Source organism: Ovis aries, chromosome 22 (assembly GCF_016772045.2).
Source record: "Ovis aries strain OAR_USU_Benz2616 breed Rambouillet chromosome 22, ARS-UI_Ramb_v3.0, whole genome shotgun sequence".
In the NCBI taxonomy this organism is placed as follows: Eukaryota; Metazoa; Chordata; class Mammalia; order Artiodactyla; family Bovidae; genus Ovis; species Ovis aries.
The window spans coordinates 23,515,292-23,530,876 of NC_056075.1; the positions used below are offsets into that span (position 1 = coordinate 23,515,292).

At 41.7% G+C, this 15,585-nt stretch overlaps 1 protein-coding gene across 9 annotated transcripts in view; it reads right to left on the reverse strand.

The window, feature by feature from the left end:
• Nucleotides 1-15,585, reverse strand: part of NT5C2 (5'-nucleotidase, cytosolic II) — a 149,517-nt gene that overhangs the window by 88,560 nt on the left and 45,372 nt on the right. For 8 of the 9 annotated variants that reach the window (XM_015103394.3, XM_015103392.3, XM_042238493.2 and 5 more), the window contains exon 1: nucleotides 7,077-7,113. The exons of the other annotated variant lie outside the window; for it this stretch is intronic. The gene's annotated coding sequence lies outside the window, so the exon portion shown is untranslated. Of the gene's footprint in view, nucleotides 1-7,076; nucleotides 7,114-15,585 lie in introns of those variants that run through there. 9 annotated transcript variants of the gene reach the window in all.

Below are 15,585 nucleotides of genomic sequence, written 5' to 3' on the forward strand. Positions count from 1 at the left end.
CAACAAGAAGCCGCTGCAATGAGAAGCCTGTGTACCACGATAGAGAGCAGGTGCTGCTCTCCACGACTAGAGAAAGTCCACGCATTAACAAAGACCTAGCACAGTCAAAAATTAATAAACAAATAAATTTTTTTTAAATGTAAAACTTGGGACTTCCCTGGGGGTTGTGACTAAGACTCCAAGTTCCCAATGCAGGGGCCCTGGATTCAATCCCTGGTCAGGGCAAAAACAATGTTAAACACCATCACTAGTCATTAGGGAAATGCAAACTAAAACCACAAAGAGATATCACTGCTCACCTGACAGAAAAGTTATTATCAAAAAAAAAAACAACAACAAGAAATAACAAGTGCTGGTGAGGATGTAGAAAGAAAGGAACCCTCCAGGGCCCTGGATTTGATCCCTGGTCAAATTCTTCACCACTGAGCTACCTGGGAAGCCCAAGTTTACAGGTTGTTTTTTTTTTTTTAAGTTTTACATTTTTATTCCAACTTTTTATTTGAAAATTTTCAGTCCTACAGAAAAGTACAGTGGTAGCTCAACGAATACACTTACACCTTTCACCTGGATTCACCAGTTGTTAACACTTTGCCACAACTAAGACCCAGTGTAGCCAAATAAATAAATCAAATAAACATATTTTTTTTTAAATGTAAAACTCATGCACAACAAAAAGTAAAGAGCAATCAAACACTGAGAGGACATTGTAATATCATAACAGGGACAGTATTAGTATAAAGTAGAGATAAGCAGCTGCAAACTAATGATGGAAAAGAAAATAAGCCAACAGAAAAAAAAGAATGAAGGATATGAACAGCAATTACAGAGAAGAAAAATCTTACAATAAATGGATGCAAACAGAATAAATCATTACAATAAACAGAAAAGCAAGTTAAAATGAATTGAGCTTGATTTTAAAATTGAAGAGTCTGACAATATCCATGTTTGCAAGGATATGGCAAAATGAGAACTCTCACAACTTGCTGATAGGTATTTCCTGTTTAGTACTTTGGAAAATAATTCAGCCCTATCTAATAAAGGTGAAGATCCTGAAAGTGAAAAGTGAAAGTGAAATCGCTCAGTCATGCCCAACTCTCAGCGATCCCATGGACTGCAGCCTACCAGGCTCCTCCGTCCATGGGATTTTCCAGGCAAGAGTACTGGAGTGGGGTGCCATTGCCTTCTCCACCTCATACTCTACAACCTAAGAATTCCCTAGGCTTAGAATTCTCTCCCACATCTGTAAATAACATGACACGTCAAAGAATGTTTATTACAGCACGGTTAACAATAGCAAAAAAGGCAGAAACCCCTACATATTCATAAACAAACTGGATTATCCACATAATGCAGTATTATAGAGCAATTAAGATGAACAAACTAAAGATATATCTATCAACATGGATATGCAGCAAAAACCATGTTAAACAACATCACTAATTATTAGGGAAATGCAAATTAAAACCACAAGGAGATATCACTGTTTATCTGGCAGAAAAGTTATTATCAAAAAAAAAAAAAAACAAACAAGAAATAACAAGTGCTGGTGAGGATGTGGAGAGAAGGAACCCTCATATACTGTTGGTGGAAACATAAATTGGTACAGCCACTATGGAAGACAGTATAAACATCCCTCAAAAAATTAAGAACAGAACTACCATATGATCCGGCTTCTAAGGATATTTATCCAAAGAATATGAAAACACTAATCCGAAAAAAGATACATGCACACCCCTATATTCATTCTGGTATTATTCACAATAGCCAGGATTGCAATCAATGGATGAAAAGATGTGGTATATAATACATATATACACAATGGAATAGTACTCAGTCATGAGACAATGAAATCTTGACACGTGCACTAACACTGATGGACATCAAGGATATTATGCTAAGTGAAACAAGCCAGATGGAGAAAGACAAATACCATATGATTTCACTCATATGTGGACTATAAAAAACTAATAAACAAACAATAAATAAACCAACTCAAACAAAAACACAGATAGAAAAGAGTACTAGTGACCACGGGGCAGTGGCAGAGGAAAAGGGAAATGGGTAAAGGTGATCGATGGACACTACATTTTTGGTGGTGAGCAAAGTGTATACAGAATTGGAAATACTATATTTGTGAAACTTATATAATGCTATAAATCAATGCACATCGATAAAATAAATTTTAAAAAGAACAGCCTCAATATTGGGATAGACCTAGAAACACAGGCTCGGCTAGAAGTCAAACATAGCCCCACTCCAAAAAACATACTCCCTCCAAAATCTTCATATGGGGACTTCCCTGGTGGTCCAGTGATTAAGAGTTCGCCTGCCAATGAAGGGGACAACATTTCGATCCCTGGTCCAGGAAGTTTCCATATGCCATGGGGCAACTAAGCCAGTGTGCCGCAACTACTGAGCATGCTCTCTGCAACAAAAGAAGCCACCGCAACAAGAAGCATTTGTACCACTAGAGAGGAGCCCCAGCTCGCCACAACTAGAGAAAGCCCAAGCACAGCAATGAAGACCCAGCACGCCAAATAAACCAATCAAAAAATTGAAAAAATCTTCATATGAACTTCTTTCATCAATGCTTTAACATAAAATATCTTCAAAAATATAGACAATGAATCAAAAACAAGTTTTTTATTGTGCATAGTACATTAAACAAGAGAATCATGTGCGTAACACATTAAACAAGAGCATATACCCTTCTATGGATACGCACATATTAGTAAAAGTATACAAATATAATGGGAATAATTACTAAATTCATGAAAGGGCAAAAGAGAGCAACAGTATCAGCAAGGGTTCATACAAGCCTTAACTGCATTGGTAATTTTATCCCTTTGAAAAACACAGCAAATTGAAAAGAGAGACTACACAATTAGAACATGGGCTAATATGGGGGAGGAGAAACACTAAATATGAACTGTAATTAAGATGATTACATTATATTCTGTATTTTAAAATATTTCATATTTTTAAATAAATTTAAAATATTAAAGAAATCCCATTAAATTGAACCAAGAAGCATTAAAAAACATGTACTCCATGGACATCTGAAAGGGAAACATACCAACACAGTGGTCCCTCAGAATCCACGGGGGCGCTGGTTCTAGGACACACACCCCCTCGTCACAGATACCAAAATTCCCAGATATTAGAAGCTCAAACTCCTTATATAAAATGGCACAGTACAGTAGTCCTTCTGATTTTTCCCCATTTGCAGCCAGATACGACAGGCCTACTATATCCAACAAATTTGCTGATATGTATATTTTTGCTGCTGTTAAGTCATGTCCAACTCTCTGGGACCTCATGGATGCCAGGCTTCTCTGTCCTCCACTATCCTCTGGAACTTGCATGTATATTTTATATGTACATATATGTATTTTATATATACATATAAAATAAATAGGGACTTCCCTGGCAGTCCAGTGGTTAGGATTCTGCACTTCCACTGCAGGGGCCACGGAGTCAGTCCCTGGTCGGAGAACAAGGAATCCACAGTATATATTCAACCATTAAACTTCAGGCACCAGATTTCAACCTTCTCTTTCCAAGGAGACCCTGACACAGCAGGCTTTTTCATCTCACACTCTTGATAATGCTTTCCAACCAAAAGAAACACACAAAAGAACAAATAGTTCAACACTGAGTCAATTTAATTCTGATTCTGTATTTCACCAAAATGGGGGGTCATTTTGCTGCTCTGCTTGCCATTTTGCTGGCTGGGCGGGACGTGGTACTGCTAAAGTTCTTTTTCATGAAAAGGAAAACAGCCACTGCAAACTTTGGTAACCAATCATAGGACACAAATTTCAAATGATATTTGCTTTAAGGTAATCGCTTCAAGTGGTAAAAAGTAACATAACATTTACTCTGTTCAAATGACAAGGACTTAACACTCCATAACAATTTGCTATCAATTTCCTTAAGACAAGTAACTTTTTCAGGGCTAAACTTTCAAAATGAAACAAACACCAGCTACTTGTAAATAAGGGCTATCTTGCTTCATTAATCCTGCTCTATCTGCAAGAAACCCATGTAACCTATCTTGTGAATAGTTTACTCGAATTTCTCTCTCCAGTTTTACTTCATACTATTAATCTACCAAACTCTTTGTTTTAGTGAGAGCAATCTATTCAGCAAACCTTCAATATATCCACTTTTGCATTTTTTCCATACTCTCAAGTGTCACTTTCTGCTTTCCCTGATGCCACCAACCTACAGTAATCTCTCCATTTTGAACCCCCCCCCCAAAAATACACACACTAATAGCTAACATTTATAGAGAATTTAATGGGTGCTAGTGTTACTTCAATGGAATTATCCCATTGAACCCACACAACTCTGTGAAATTTGTTCTATTTTTTCCCTTTTTCACAGTGAGAGAAACTGAGTGAAGTTCGCTTAAGGTTAATTCTCCAAGGGTGCATAAATGGTATAGCAAGCCAGGTCTCAAACACAGACTCCAAAACCTAGGCCCTTAAACATATGTGATGCCATCTCCTGGCTCAATGCCTTTGTATTGACCACCTTAACTGCTCATACATCATTTAATATGTCCTGGAGATATTTAACATTTTGTGTTCCGAGACGTTGCCTAAGCAGCTCAAAATATTACATTCATTCAACAAAAATTTACTGAGAGCCTATATGCCAGGCACCAGTGACTACTAGGCATAAAATCCTGTTATGGAGCCTCCACAAAAGAAAAGTACATGAATTCTCTAGATACATGGATGACATCCAGATATGTGGGGAAGTGCAAAATTTAAAATATGTAAAAGGAATTGTAACTACATTAAAAGTTATATTTACATAGAAACTGGAAAAGGGGCATCCCTGGTGGTCCAGTGGTTAAGAATCTGCCCTTCAATGCAAGGGACGCTGGTTCGATCCCTGGTCCCGTGGGAAGATCCCATGTGCTTCAATGTAACTAAGCCCTGTTCACCACAACTACTGAGCCCACGTGCCACAACTAGTGAAGTCCACTGTGGCTGTGCTCCACAACAAGAGAAGCTGCTCATCAGAACTGGAGAGTAGCCCCTGTCTGACACAGCTGGAGAAAAACCCATACAGCAATGAAAACCCACCACAGCCAAAAAATAAATAAATCTTAAAAAAATAAAAGAACTATAAAAGATATTTGTCACAAATAATGTGATAAAGTTGGGGGATTTTTTAACTATTAAATTTTGCTTTGCAGTAAGAAAGACAAGCAATAAAAATATGTACTTTAAAAACAAGTTTTATGCCCTCTCTTTACCCCATTAAGCAGTAGAAATTAGAAATAGCCTAGAGGCAGATGAACGTTCAGCCAACAGCCAACATTCCACTTACTCTGGCTTTCTTTAGGAAGCTACAACCTGAAATACTAATCAGGTTTGCAGATACTCTTCGTAAATACCTATATAAATCTTCTTACAATTATAAACTTTTGGAAACCTGTAGCCAATTATAAATTTTCAAACAATGGAATCAAATCTTGGAGCTGAATGAACCCTTGCCGAGCATCTCCTTAGGCTCTCTCATTTTACAGACTAGTTGATCATTAAATTCTAAAATCTAAATTCTGGGTTGATGAGAATAATGCAGCAAGCTATACCAAAATGTAGTGGCTTACACTGCAATAGAAAAGCATTTCCAAAATAAAGTTTATGCACAGTAGCATCAGCCCAGCATGTGGAGTTCTGCCTTTAATTACAAGTTGTGTCTTCTTGAACTTAACCTCTTCAGGCCTGGATGCCTTCATCTGGAAAAATTCTAACCATGTTGAAAAGTGTCGAGATAAACATCTGAAAGGACCTCAGTAACATTACGGTTCTACGATAAATGGCATGGGTTTGGGTGAACTCCGGGAGTTGGTGGACAGGGAGGCCTGGAGTGCTGAGGTTCATGGGGTCGCAAAGAGTCGAACACGATTGAGCGACTGAACTGAACTGATAAATGGCACTCTTTCACATTAGTTACCAGAGTTTGCATCTACTGCTTTAAGAGGCAAAATGAACAGTATATAAACAATATGAAACAAGTTCAATCATGAAGAATCGGGACACGCACACGCACGCACAAAAGCAACCCTATAATGGTGACTGCGGAGCACTGCACTTACCAGGCATCCTCAAAACAAGGGCCCAAAGCTTCGCCACATCTGACACCCAACTCTACCTACTTGCCTTTAAAAGCTAAGGCCTACCACAGTCAAAGCCCCCAAACGTCATGCTTGTAACTACAGCTTCAGGCCTCAGATTCGCATCTCACTCTGGGCTCTCAAGGGCTTCAGGGGTCCCCAGGAAAAGAATGCACTGCCACCAGACAGCTGGCCCCGGACTCGAGAGCCACTGGGAAAGAACTAGCACGTTTTTCGTGGCGGCTTGCAATTCGAAGTGAGCTTTCCAGGAAGTGCTGCAAACGACCAAACTGGCATGTGGGCTTTCAGTTGGCAATTTCTGGTGGTTCTTGCTACAACGCAGTCAACCTTGCATCCTAACACACAGCTGCCCGCTACTTCCTCGGGGGGTCGACCGGGAACGCGCACGGGGTGGGGAGGCCAATTAACTTGGCGGAAAGGCAGGCGTCGGGTGCGGACGGGAGGAAGCCAGGCGTCGGCAGGAAAAAATAAGCTGAACTGAGTAAAGGGGTGTCCGCCAGAGGTGGGATGGCGGCTACCACCAGCGTGAGGGAAAAGCGGAGAAACGGGCCGGAACGCGGCAAGACTGACTGCGGAGGCTAGGGCCCGCGCTCAGAGAGTAAGGCGGGTCCCGGCGAGCCCAAGGCCGGGAACAATGGCGCGAGCGTGACGTGGGGCCGGGGGTGTCGCCGCGGCGCGGAGGAAGGGGCTGCTCTGAGGCAGGGCGCGACCTGGGGTTGGGGGTGTGCGGAATCTGGGGTGCGGGGTCCGCGGCGCGCACTCAGACCAGAGGGGCCTGAGGGGCGCAGCAGCCAAGTAGGACCGGTGCGGGGACAGGTGGGGGACCCTGGCCCAGGTCGCGCGCTCTGCCGCGCACCCTACCTCGCTCCCTCGCCCGCCCGCTCCTTCCCCGCCCGCCCGCGGGTCCCGCCGCACTCACCGGTCCCGCCGCACGGCAGCAATCCCAGCGCGCAACTGCCGCAGCCTCCTGGGCGCGCGCTCTCCCCGCCCCCGCCGCCCCGGCCCCGCCCCCTGCTCGCGCCCTGCCAGGGACCAGCGCGCTGTTCCGTCCCCCAGCTCCGCCGCAGAACCCGGCCGCCGCGACGCTCCCTGGCCACGCTGCGGGAGTGCGGGCGCGAGGCGGGCCTGCGTCCCGGTCCCTCGCGCGGGGGGACAGAACATAACAGAACATCGCCTGCTGCTGAGCTGTGGAGTGACGCACGTTGACAACCCTTCCATGTCCCTTAGGTCTCCATCCCTAGGCCTTCTGCAGGGCCCTGGAATACTTCACTGACACTCCGAAGCTTACCCTTAGCGGGGTGGAGGCATCCGTTTTTCCCACTCACAGAATCTTCCAGACGAAAGGACCTCAAAAAGTCCTCTGGCCCAAACTACGCCTGAGTCCCAATAATGACTAAAAGTACGACTTTGAGGTTTGTCAGAAAGGGTTGGAGTCTCGGTTCCACAGCTCGCCAACTGTGTGACCTTGTGCGATATACCTGAGTTCATCATACCACTTCCCTCATCCTTAATACAGGTGTTAATACATCCTTAACAACAGTGCCTACCTCTTAGGATGATGACAGAATGAAATAAGATAATAGAGGAAATGTCCTCAGCACAGTCCTGGCACATAACCCTCAAAAAAAGGTTAATTATTATATCAACTCCTACCCCAACTAACTCAGGTCTGAAAGAAAGCTCCTCAATGACAGAAAGCCTTAGCCTAAGCAGCTCTGACCAGCTAGAAGGTGTTTCTTAAGCGTCCGCTCTCTGACCCAAGTCCTATCCTTTGCAGCCTCAGAGAACAAACAGGTCTAATCTCTCTCCCACCTTCTGCTTTTCAGATACTTGAAGACTTCTGCCCAAGATCTTCTCTTTTCCAGACTAGTATCTCCCACTGTTTCCATTGTTTCTCCCTTTGTCCTGATTTTGAGAGTCTGTGTCCTTATTCTTCTCACACACGTGGTCAGTTTGATTGTGGCTACTTCAGAATCTGTTGCCCAAGATTGAATCAAATGTTTGTGATACCATCAGAGCAAAGCAGGCCTCGTAGGGCTTATTGCCTTGCAGTCAAGAAATAAAATTCTTGGCACCTGCACTATTAACTCATTGAGCTTGCAGTCACCTAAAACTTCCAAGATTTTTTAATAAGTGCTCTGCTGGAATATTTCTACCCTCTCTCGTGTTTTTGAGCCAACTTCAGTACAGGTCGGCTGAGGACAGGCCCTGACCTCTTACCTGTTGGATTTTTCAGGATATGTGGGGAAAAGAAATAGGAGTTTGAAGGTAGTCTGACACTACTTTTAAACCAAGTGCACATGGAAAAAGGCCAGAGTTTGTGTCTAAAGATCATGGCACTAAGCAAATATATATATATATATATGCAATGTGATCAAAATGAAGTGCATGCACACAAGCACACACACATACACACCAAGACTAGAAGGAAATATGTAATTGAGTATGGTTTTCATAGGGGTTTTCTCTCAGTGATAAGAATTAGGGCGGTTTCTTCTTTATACTTTTTTCGTAAACTTCCCAGATTTTCTACATTGTTTATATTACTTTTGTAATTAAGAACTTTGTTTCCAAAAGAAAAAAAAATCAGAAAAAAAAATTAGATGAAATAAAGGAAAAAATGGGAAATAAAGGGATAACAAACTAGGAGAAAACATTTGTAATATATAAAACAAAGGATTTGTATCTGCAACATACAAAGGAAGCAATAAATCAAAAAGAAAAAAATTCACTAGAAAAATGGGCAAATGTAAATAGGCAGTTCACAGAAAGAAAGTTATAAATTGCCAGTAAGAATACAAAAAGATGCCCAACCTCAGTAGTAACCATGGAAATGGAATTAAAACTCAAACTGGCAATAATTTTCAAGCTTCGTAATATCAAAAGAATGTAAATTGGCACAGCCACTTTAGAGGGCACTCAGACAACATCTATTAAATCCATGTCTCAGCAATGCCACTTCTAGTTATCTACTATAATCTGATGTTATGGAGGTATGAATAAGGATAATTGCTATGATACTGCTAATAAAGAAAATTTGGTATCAGCCAATGCCCACCAATCGGGCAATAGCTAAATAAAATATAGAAAACTTACAGTAAAGGAATTCTGTACAGAACTTTAAATAAGTGACCTTGATCTATATGCTAATTTAGATCTATCTCAAAATCATAGTTTTGAATGAAAACAGCAAGTTGTACCATGAGATTGATTTCATATAGACACTCTCCTCAAAATGCATAATTTTAGTCTAATCATGAAAAATCATCAAATAAGCCCAAATTGAGGGATATTCTACAAAATACCTGACCTGGATTCCTTGAAATTGTTAAGGTTATGAAAGCCAGGAAAAGACTTGAGAATTATCAAAGACTGAAGGAGACTCAGGAGTCAAGACAATTAAATACAATTTGGGATCCTAGATTGGATCCCGGAACAGAAAACTGTTGAAACTCCAATAAAGTCTATAGTTTATAGTATTGTACCAATATTAACCTCTTAGTTTTGGTCACTGAACCAGAGTTATGTAAGCCGTTAACATTAGGACAGGCTGAGTGAAGGGCACACTGAAACTTTCTGTACGATCTTTGTAACTCTTCTGTCAAATCTAAACTTATTTCAAAGTCAAAAGTTAATATAAAACACAGACATACATACCATAATTTCTTATCATCCTGCTATAGACAATATATGTATACCCATCAAATTCATATGCTGAAACCTCAGCCCCAATGTGATGGTATTTGGGCTTCCCTGGTGGCTCAGAGGTTAAAACATCTGCCTGCAATGCAAGAGACCTGGGTTCGATCCCTGGGTTCGATCCCTGGGTCAGGAAGATCCCCTGGAGAAGGAAATGGCAACCCACTCCAGTATTCTTGCCTGGAGAATCCCATGGACGGAGGAGCCTGGTGGGCTACAGTCCACGGGGTCGCAAAGAGTCAGACATGACTGAGTGACTGAGCAACTTCACTTTCACTTCACTTTCACTTTGGGAAGTAATTAGATTGTGAGGGCAGTAAACAGAATTAGTGCCCTTATGAAAGAGATCCCTGAGAGGTGCCTACTCCCTTCTGCCCTGTGAGACACCCCAAGAAGAGAAGACAGCTGTCTCTGAACCAGAAGTAGGCCTTCACCAAACACTAAACAGGCTAATTTGTTGCTCTTGGGCTTCCCAGACCCTAGAACTGTAAGAAATAAATTTCTATCATTTATAGACCACCCAGTCTCAGGTATCCAGTTACATCAGCCCAAATTAAGACTTTCAAAACAGATTGTAAGGCTATAGGCCAAACTTTTGATCAGAGGTTATCTTTAAAGATCAGGGTAAAAGACCAAGATTCTGGGTAATGTTCAAAGAGGGTATTAGCTTTAGTTGTAATGTTTTAGAAGATAAAAGCACTCATGCATTGCTTTTTAAATGAAATATTAAGTTTAAAAAAAAAAAGCAAAAGTACAAGATTCTTGGTCTCACGACTTTTAGGAGTAAGACGAGCCATGCCAACTATGAAACAACCTTCTAACAGAAGGTTATGGAGCCTATAGAAGCAAAGAAGAGCCTTAAGTGGCTTGCTTGGTGTCTCTACCTTGACACTGGCTGAAGGGCTCAGGCAGTACTTGGCAAGAAAGACCATCCCACTGTGGCCTTGGATGGCTTCTCACCAAACTTCCTGCCTAAGAACCCACATGGCTGCCCTACCCTTCTGATTAACACAGTTTTCCCCTAGAATACCGTAAACTATGAGTCACCCAGAATGTGAGCTGCATTCATAGGTCACTCATCAGTTTTCTGCTTCTTGGCAGAATCCCTCAGAGAAATGAAAGCATTGCTCAACATCCTGGCCTACGGCCTAGAAAGAGCCTGCCCCCAAAGCTTTCTCCCAGGAAGTGTTCAGTCAGAGATCCAATCAGCCACCTTGCAAGTCTCCTCTCTTTTTCATCTATCTTTCTCTAACAGCACAGTGTCAGCGCTTAACTGTAATAATGCCAGTACAGGTACTATGTGAGGAGACAGAAAACATTTAGTCCAACTAGAAACATCTAGTTCAACTTGAGAGACAGGACATCCATGTAGGACTTAGGAGCACCTACCTGAGTTCAAAAATATGCACTGAGCTCCTACCATGTGCCTAACACCGATCAATAGAGACATGAGTTTCTGCCCTCATGCATGTTTCTGACTGCCTAGAAAGATGGACTTTAAATAAACAAATAATTTTACTACAATTCTGGTAACTGCTATGCAGGAAAAGTAAAAGATGCTTTGAGGGAGAACAAAATAGGGGGTCAGCTTTGGGTCAGGGAGAGGGTTAGGCAGCATTTCTCTTGAGTAAATCGCATCTTAGCTGGAACTTGAACAGATGAATGAAACTGAAAGTTGCTCAGTCATGTCCGACTCTGCGAGTAGTCCATGGAATTCTCCAGGCCAGAATACTGCAGTGGGTAGCCTTTCCCTTCTCCGGGGGATCTTCCCAACCCAGGGATAGAATAGAACTTTCTAAAGTAAAAAAAAGTGAGAGAGGGGCTTACTTGGAGGAGTAGAGAAATCATTAAAGAGGGACCTGTGGGCACAAATGTTCTGAAGTAGGGGTGGACTTTGTATATCTGCAGAATGATCAGCAGCCCAAGAAAAAGGGAGAAAGTGGCCAAAAAATGATCCAGGAGGCAGAACCAGACTTCGCAGGGCACTGTAGATCAGATAAATGACCTGCAGCCTTATCATAAGTACCTGATGGCATAAAGCAGAGGAGTGGCAGAGGTCACGTCTGGAGTTTCAATGAATGGGATGTAACCAACCAATCAATTGCCTCAAACACTCATGAAAATTAACTCATTTGAATCAAGCAAAGAACTCCTAGATGCCTGTTGGAAACTTCTGTTGGGTGTATACAACATGAGAGACAAGATCTGCAACATTTATTACAATCCTTCTATTTATTGGACATCCTCCACACTTAACCCCAGAGTTGCTGAACATCTATTTAAGAAATTAGACACTTAGGTAAAACATGAAGTCAGGTCATCAGAAGACTCGAGCTACATCAGTGGCCCCAAAGAACTTCAGAGTTTCGAAATAGATGGATTCCTGAGGAGACAGAAGAGTAAGAATCAAATACATAGAGATGCTACTTCATACCTACTTTAAGGAAGGAAAAAAAAAAAGGAGGTGTGCTGGTGAGGATGTAGAGAATCTGGAACCCTCTTGCGTTGCTGGTAGGAAAGTAAAATGGTGCAGCCTTGGTTGGTGGTTCTTCCTAAAGCTAAACATGTGTGTGCTTGCATGCTAGTCACTTCGGTCATGTTCAGCTCTTTGTGACCCTATGGACTGTAGCCAGCCAGGCTCTTCAGTCCATGGGATTCTCCGGGCAAGAATACTGAAGTGGGTTGTCATGCCCTTCTCCAGGTGATCTTCCAGACTCAGGGACTGAACCTGCAGCTCCTACACTGGCAGGCAGATTCTTTACCTAGTGAGTCCTATCTCAGAGGGCTGAGGTGAGAGTTAAAAGGTATGCTGTATGTAAAGTACATTTCATAGCTCCTAATAAAATATGCTTAATATTTGTTCTCTCCCTCCTGACAATTTCTCAGAAAAGATGGAGACTAGATACTTCCCATGGTATCAACTAGTTCTGAAATAGTAACTGAAACAAAAAACTTATTGCTGGACTTAATTAAATAGCTCAGAATCTAAAGTTGATAAAGCTGGTAAAATATTAAAATGTGTTTCTTTCAGATATTTGAGCCCAAGAGGATTAAAAAAAAAACAAAAACAGATGCTTGAAAAAATAAAAATCAAGGTGATTTTCTAAATGAACCAAGTTTGAAATAGTAATATATTTTCATAATCCTAAACCAAGTGTGAGAAAATTATTCGTCGCTCAGTCATGTCCGACTCTATACCTCATGGACTGTGGGTCACCAGGCTCCTCTGTCAATGGAATTCTCCAGGCAAGAATACTGGAGTGGGTTGCCGTTGCAGGCATATTCTTTACCACTGAGCCACCAGGGAAGCCCCTAGAATTACCATAATTCTACTTTTGGGTATATACCCAAAAGAACTGAAAACAGGGATTCTAATGGACACACACATACACACACCAATGTTCACAGTAGCTAAAAGGTGGAATGAACCCAGATGTCCATCAACACATGAATGGATAAACAAAACATGGTACATCCATACAACAGAGCAGCCATACAAATAAATGAAGTTCTGGTACATGCTACATCACGGATAACCTTAAAAACACTATACCAAGAAAATAATATACCAAGTAAAATAAGCCAGGCACGAAAGGAAAATATTATATACCACTTCTGTGAAATAGTTAAAATAGGCAAATTCATAAAGACAGAAAGTAGATTAGAGGTTAGCAGCGACTGGGGCAGCGGGGAGGAATGGGAAGCTATTGCTTAATGGGTCCAGAACATCTGTTTGTGATGATGAAAAAGTGTTGAAAACAGGCAGTGGTAATGGTTGCATAACACTGCAAATGTACTTACGCCACTGAATTGTACACTTAAATATGGGTGAAATGACAGCTTTCATGTTATATATATTTTACCAGAGTAAAAAGTATTCAAAGGAGGGATGGACTGGGAGTTTGGGATTAGCAGATGCAAACTATTATACACAGAGTAGATAAACAGCAAGATCCTACTGTATAGCACAGGGAGCTATATTAAATATCCCGAGATAAACCATAATGGAAAAGAAAAAACACATGTTTATTACACAGATAAAAATATTAAAAAATAAAATGGAAAAGAAATTTTTTAAAAAGAAATCGAATACATAAGTAGGACCGTTTCCTCTATGTTCACTGAGCTCATTTCAAATTGTCACTTTTCAGTCGCCAGTCCCCACAACCCTCCATAAAGCACTATTTACGTTTTGAACTCTATTCATGGCCTTAGCTTAAATGTAACTCAGAAAGGCCTTCCCAGTCTCACTCCCCCAGCATTTTCTTTCATGCTGTCCACACTTTCCCTCCACTTCCCACAACAGCAGTTAAATATTGGTGTGTTTGTGTCTTTAATATCTGCCTTCTCATTCGGTTGTAAGCTCCAGAGAAGCAAGGACAGTCTTGTCCACTGTGTTTTATCTCATCCCCTGAGAGTGAGTTCAGCACCCAGCCCAGGGTCTGGTACACTGTGGATTCCGTATATATTTTTACATAAATAAATTAGTAACTAAATGTGTTGTAGGATTGTGAGTGGATTTTATTTTAATGTCTTTCACAATGCCTTGAGTTTGATTAAATTATTTTAAAAAACAAAGAAAGCACATTAGGGCTCTCATTCTCACATCCCCGTGTTCTTCCTTGTGAAGTCATCAGCAGTCTCTTAGAGCGGGAACCTGAATGAGACACTAGTACAATTTGTTTCCAGGTAGATCTGTTCCATCACCAACCATTCAGATTGGTTCCTAATGACAAGTTGTTGTGCTTAATTAAGATGGAACACTCTTCACTGTGGGACCAGAACTGCTAGCCCCCTAGCATTTCACAAATTCAGGTTAAGCAGCATCTATACTAAGAACGCACTGTCTATATTAAGAATTCCCACTCTGTGGGAGAGGGAGAGGGTGGGATGATTTGGGAGAATGGCATTGAAACATGTATACTATCATGTAAGAAACGAATCGCCAGTCTATTTTCGATACAGGATACTTGGCGCTGGTGCACGGGGATGATCCAGAGAGATGATATGGGGTGGGAGGTGGGAGAGGGGTTCAGGATTGGGAACTCATGTACACCTGTGGCTGATTCATGTCAATGTATGGCAAAACCAATACAGTATTGTAAAGCAAAATAAAGTAAAAAAAAAAAAAAAAAGAACGCACTCTCTCAGCAACAGTGGCTCATTAACAGCAGTGATTCTTAGAAAAATCAGGAAGCGCTTGTAGTGTTCTTTATGTATGTGCTATAGTCCCACCTTCCTAGGGAAAGAACGGTGCCTCTTGGTCACATCAGAGACTCAGGCCTGCATCTTAGCCATTCTCTCCAGTCCTGGGTTCATATCGAACCCTGCTTGAGTCCCACCGTAGTCCTTCCCAGTGACATTGAACAGTATATCCCCTGTCTTGCTGATCCTGTTCGTGAGACCAACTATCTTGCTGTATCTCACTGCGCACACTGGTCGCTGAACCCATGGTAGGCAAGACACGAGCTGAGAGACAGGAAGAAAATGTGAGAAGCCACAAGAATCGCAGACTTATTTATTCTCTCCTGGCTGGCACAGCAGCCATAGCATCAGACTAACATAACATAACATAACATAACCACACAGCCATAACGTAACCTCTCTCCTGCTGCTGCTGCTGCTAAGCCACTTCAGTCATGTCCGACTCTGCGCGACCCCATAGATGGCAGCCCACCAGGTTCCCCCATCCCTGGGATTCTCTAGGCAAGAACACTGGAGTGGGTTGC